This window comes from Etheostoma cragini, chromosome 19 (genome assembly GCF_013103735.1).
Source record: "Etheostoma cragini isolate CJK2018 chromosome 19, CSU_Ecrag_1.0, whole genome shotgun sequence".
Taxonomy (NCBI): domain Eukaryota; kingdom Metazoa; phylum Chordata; class Actinopteri; order Perciformes; family Percidae; genus Etheostoma; species Etheostoma cragini.
In genome coordinates, this window is record NC_048425.1 from 17,790,265 (window position 1) to 17,796,523 (window position 6,259).

At 38.7% G+C, this 6,259-nt stretch overlaps 1 long non-coding RNA gene across 1 annotated transcript in view; it reads left to right on the plus strand.

Annotated features, from left to right (window-relative positions):
• The first annotated feature begins 954 nt into the window (after nucleotides 1-954).
• Nucleotides 955-6,259, plus strand: part of LOC117934561 — a 14,815-nt gene continuing 9,510 nt past the window's right edge. The window contains exons 1-2 of the long non-coding RNA XR_004654505.1: nucleotides 955-1,204; nucleotides 4,090-4,092. This is a non-coding gene — a long non-coding RNA (uncharacterized LOC117934561). The remainder of the gene's footprint in view (nucleotides 1,205-4,089; nucleotides 4,093-6,259) is intronic.

Sequence of the window (6,259 nt, forward strand, 5' to 3'; positions counted from 1 at the left end):
ACAACATTAGAGTTGCCAGATGTACAACACACATCATATTTGCAAGACTTATTTTGCATTGCTGTACAATGGATGTCAATAATGCCAAAAGTGCCATAATTTACCATATTTGACCATTTTGTGACACCTACCATTAGTTCGCTGTCTCCTTTAGATCATGATAGCAGTTATGTATTTAATTTAATCATCTCACCTTATGGCCTTCACTGCTTTAATGCAAAATATGAACAGGCTCCCCCCCTGTGACTGATATGGACTCAGCTCTATGACACAAACTCATACGTGAAAGTATTTCATGATCGATGGAAGCTAGCAACAACTACCATAGCTTCTATGCTAACTGAGACTCTCTACCGATTGGTTAGAGCAAAACAAAACCAAATCAGGAAGTAGCCACAGGTTTTGCAGGCTACAACTGCAAATTCGGTGTTAAAAAAAGAGCATTTTAAGCTAGCAAGTCAACGGCTTCATCCCGGAAATGTACATCCGTTTCTGCAGACAACTTGTGTGTTCCGGGTAAAACTCCAGAATGTGTGTTCCGTGTGCGAGTATAGTTTTGATATTCAGAACCAAAGTCTCGTACCGAACCCAACGTCCCCCACCAAACCGGTTCAAACCTTTATTTGCATATAGAGCGCCGACACACAGCCAATCGGAAATGGTCCTCGGGACGCATGAGGAGACACGTTCTTCTGCCAGGTGGGAACACACATACCTAGGACTGTCCTCTTGTGATCAGATCCCTCAGGACAGATGTTAAAACCGAGCCAGAGGTGTCCTATTAAGGGAGCAATCGTGCTTCTTTTAAGCATCAGTGGCTAAAAAGTGAGAAAAAGCAAAGCCTTTTCAAAAGTTCCCCGCCCTGCAGAGTGAACTCCTGTGTGCATTCAGAGGCAGCAACCGCTTCATACCACCCCCCCACCCCCAACACCATGATCCAATCGGACGCTTCCCCTCATTTAAATGAGGAGGTGTGGAAAGCAGCGAGCGCCCGATGGCTGGGATGTTGATGGCTGTCATTAGTCTGTAGCAGGATGCCGGCGGGGGGGTGTGTTAGTGCTCAGAAAACCTGGCAGGTCATCCTGAGGCCCCCCCCCCCTTTTAGATTTGGCACTTCGGAAAACTTTGAACCTCAACCGCTGTGGCTGACCCTGATCCAAGAGCCTCGGTCCAGCTCCCCTAATCACGCCACTGGTTTACTCTAGTCCTGCGATCTGACTCTGTGTGCGCGTGTGTGTGTGTGTGTGAGAGAGAGTGTGTGTGTGCGTGCAAATACCTCTGAGGCACATTCCTAACCCATCGACAGAAGAAGACTGACTGAAATAGAAACACTTGCTGTAAACTCAAATGAGTGTTCTGCCAAAGTAAAGACTGTGACTTTGTTTTTCCGACTGCTTTACACACACACACACTCACACACATGCACACACACCTACATACACTCACATTTTATGGTGCTTTTCTAATGGCTTTATGTTCCACGCGTGATGGTGACACTGCTCCATGGTGCTCTATTGGGATTGTTGACAGACGTAGCATTAGCATTAGCATTTACTACTGTTAGAGTTTGGAAATCAACGCTACAATATTTTTGAAATATCATCAAAAAAAAAGGTGCTGCGACTTAACTGTGGTGCATTTACTTTCAATTGTGCGCTGTCCCTGCTAAAATTGAAAAAAAAAAAAAAAAAATGACAGCACATGGGCGCCAACTGCTCCTCACTCTTGTAAATATGTTCTGTCCTCTTTCCTGTTGCCATACCGACACCCCCCCCAGGTCTGCGAGCTAGAGTGTAGTCAGCATGTCGGCATGAGGCGAGGCCGTATGGGGAGTCCTACCCATAAGGATTTAGTTCATTTGGAGTCCCGGTTGGCTCAGCGCGATGTCTGATGTCCGTAAATGTGAACCTGCTGTACATAGCTCGGGGTGTTCATGCATTATGTTTGTTTTTGCACCTTATACGTTTTCTACTCTGTGTATCTTCGACAGTCTCCGCCTCGGGGACAGATATGCTTGTATATAAACTAATAAACCTCCGGACAAACCCTCTCAGTGACTGTGTGCTTTATTTCTGCAGCGAAAGAAACGAAAGACTAACTTTTATTTATGTCGCGACTTTACAGAGTGACTGTGGCTGTACTGCAGGAGGTTGGAGGCTGTGGTAATCAGGTGGTGTTTCAGGGATGGAGTATTTTGGAGATCTGCAGGGAGGGTGTTCCAGATGGATGGGGGTCAGGGTTGTTGTCTACAAAGGTACAGGGTCAGGTCTGGGGGGTGGACAACAGGCCAGTGTCTGAGGACTGCAGGTTTCACTTAAATTTAATTTAATTTAGAGGATCACATCATAACAGAAGTTATCTCGAGATACTTTACAGATAGAGTAGGTCTAGACCCCACTCTATAATTTATAATTCAGGGAGGTACAGTAGGACCCAGATATAAACAGGTCTTGGTCTGACAGAAACACACCAGACACTGGCACAATTAGGCATGGACCCAATTGATTTGGAAGAATCTCATTTGTAAAAACTAAACAAATGAAAATCCAGCAGCCCTGCTGGAGACTTGTCTTTCCACATTGTGAGGTCCTGTCTTGTTTCATGCCTGGGACATGAGGAGGGACCTGTGGACTGGTTAGATTCTCCTCTCTGCCGGGAGGAAGGCCATCACACCGCTTCCTCATACTGCCATCTAGTGGACAAACAGAAGAACGCAACACAAAGTAAACGGATTAAGTGATGTTGTGAATCTGTGATGACGGCGCGGTGCAGGGTCTGGCATGTGAATGGCAGGATAACATGAGAATTATAAATACAGACCCCGAGTGGACTTTCTCTAAAGCTTAATCTGCACCCAGTCTATGTAGGTCTTGGTGTGGGCTGCAGAGACAACAGCTGTTGTTCGGCCAGCAGCAGAGAAGAGCAGCTGTGGAAGACCTCCCGCACGTATGTGAGGATGAGTTGCACCTTTAGGAGTTGTGAGGGGGGGGGGGGGATAGCAAAATTTCTGGAGGCATTCTTAGGGCTAATGAGGATCGGGAGGCTTGTAAGAGGCGGTAGTTGAAGATCCTCCTTGGCTGAGAGATGTTTCTTCAAGGAAGGACCTGAGCAGATCTGTCCTGCCCTCCGACAATCAGTGGTGCTCGAATGTTTGGGCAACCCGGCCAACAGTCCTGTTGGACAACTGTTAGAATTCACATTATGGCAAGAACCAATCGGCTAAGTACAGAGAAACAAGTGGCCATCATTGCTTTAAGAAATGAAGGTCAATCGGTCCGTAAAATTGCAAAAACCATCAAGCGCTACAACAAAGCTGGCTCACATGAGGACCGCCCGGGGAAAGGAAGACCAAGAGTCACCTCTGCTGCTGAGGATAAATTCATCTGAGTCACCAGCCTCAGAAATCCCAAGTTACCAGCAGCTCAGATTAAAGACCAGATGAATACCACACAGAGTTCTGGCAGCAGACACATCTCTAGAACAACTGTTAAGAGGAGACTGAATCAGACCTTCATGGTCCACTAGCGGCTAGGAAACTGAGGCAACAAGTGGAAGAGATTTGTTTGGGCCGAGAAACACAAGGAATGGACATGAGACCAGTGGAAATCTGGGCTTTGGTCTGATGAGTCCAAGTTTAAGATCTTTGATTCCAACCGCCATGGCTTTGTGCAATGGAGAAAAGGTGACCGGATGGGTTCTACATGCCTGGTTCCCACTGTGAAGCATGGAGGAGGAGGTGTGATGGTGTGGGGTGCTTTGCTGGTGACACTGTTGAGGATTTATTAAAATTTGAAGGCATACGGAACCAGCATGGCTACCACAGCATCCTGCAGTGGCATGCCATCCCATCCTGTTTGCGTTTAGTTGGACCATCATTTATTTTTCAACAGGACAATGACTCCAAACACACCTCCAGGCTGTGTAAGAGCTATTTGACCAAGAAAGAGAGTGATGGAGTGCTGCGCCTCCACAGACACCGGACTTGAACCCAATCGAGATGGTTTGGGGTGAGCTGGAACGCGGATTGAAGGAAAAACAAGTGCTGAGCATTCTGGGAACTCCTTCAAGACTGTTGGGAAACCATTTCAGGTTGTCTACCTCTTGAAACTCATCAAGAGAATGCCAAGAGTGTGCAAAGCAGTGATCAGAGCAAAGGGGGGGGTTCTTCAAAGAAACTGAAATAAAGTGATAAAATGTCATAGTATAGTTTGTCATAACAGCGATAAAATATCATGGTATAGTATGTATAAAAAAAAAGTGACGAAATATCATAAAATAGTATTTCAAAAAAACATATAAAATATCATAGTGTAGTATGTAAAAAAAAAGTGAGAAAATATCAAATGATATGTCAAATAAAGTTATAAAATGTCAGAGTATAGTATGTAAAAAAAGTGATAAAATGTCATAGTATAGTATGTAAAAAAAGTGATAAAATGTCATAGTATAGCATGTCATAAAAAGTGATAAAATGTCATAGTATAGCATGTCATAAAAAGTGATAAAATGTCATAGTATAGCATGTCATAAAAAGTGATAAAATGTCATAGTATAGTATGTCATAAAAAGTGATAAAATGTCATAGTATAGTATGTCATAAAAAGTGATAAAATGTCATAGTATAGTATGTCATAAAAGTAACAAAATGTCTTAGTATAGTATGTCAGAAAAGTGACAAAATATCATGAAATAGTATGTCAAAAAAAGTGATAAAACGTCTCAGTATAGTATGTAAAAGAAAAGGGTGATGAAATGACATAGTATAGTATGTTATGAAAAGTGATAAAATGTCATAGTATAGTATGTCATAAAAAGTGATAAAATGTCATAGTATAGTATGTAAAAAAAGTGATAAAATATAAAATAGTAGGTCACAAAAGTGATAAAATGTCATAAAATACTATGTCACAAAAAGTGATAAAATGACATAGTATAGTATGTCAACAAAGTGATAAAATGTCATGGTATAGTATGTAAAAAAAGTGATATAATATAGTATAGTATGTCAAAAAAACGTATAAAATGTCATAGTATAGTATGTAACAAAAGTGATAAAATATGAAATAGTATGTCAAAAAAGTGATAAAACGTCATAGTATAGTATGTAATGAAAGTGATAAAATGTCATAGTATAGTATGTCATAAAAGTGATAAAATGTCATAGTATAGTATATAAAAAAAGTGATAAAATGTCATAGTATAGTATGATAACAAAGTGATAAAATGTCATAGTATAGTATGTCATAAAAAGTGATAAAATATCATAGTATAGTATGATAACAAAGTGATAAAATGTCATAGTATAGTATGTAAAAAAAGTGATGAAATATCATGAAATACTATGTCGAAAAAAGTGATAACATATCATAAAATAGTATGTCACAAAAAGTGAAAAAATGTTATAGTATAGTATTTCATAAAAAGTGATAAAATGTCATGAAATAGTATGTCAAAAAAAGTGATAACATATAAAATAGTATGTCAGAAAAAGTGATAAAATGTCATAGTATAGTATGTAAAAAAGTGATAAAATGTCATAGTATAGTATGTCATAAAAAGTGATATAATGTCATAGTATAGCATGTTAAAAAAGTGATAAAATGTCATAGTATAGTATGTAAAAAAGTGATAAAATGTCATAGTATAGTATGTCATAAAAAGTGATATAATGTCATAGTATAGCATGTTAAAAAAGTGATAAAATATAGTACAGTATGTAAAAAAAGTGATAAAATATAAAATAGTATGTCAAAATAATTGATAAAATGTCATAGTATAGTATGTCATAAAAATTGATAAAATGTCATAGTATAGTATGTCAAAAAAAGTGATAAAATGTCATAGTATAGTATATCATAGGAAGGAATAAAATGGCATAGTATAGTATGTAAAAATTGATAAAATGTCATAGTATAGTATGTCATAAAAGTGATAAAATGTGATAGTATGGTATGTGAAAAAAGTGATAAAATGTCATAGTATAGTATGTAAAAAAAGTGATAAAATGTCATAGTATAGTATGTCATAAAAAGTGATAAAATGTCATAGTATAGTATGTCAAAAAAAGTTATAAAATGTCATAGTATAGTATGTCATAAAAGTGATAAAATGTCATAGTATAGTATGTCATAAAAAGTGATGAAATGTCATAGTATAGTATGTCATAAAAAGTGATAAAATGTCATAGTATAGCATGTAAAAATTGATAAAATGTAATAGTATAGTATGTCAAAAAAGTGATAAAATATCATAAAATAGT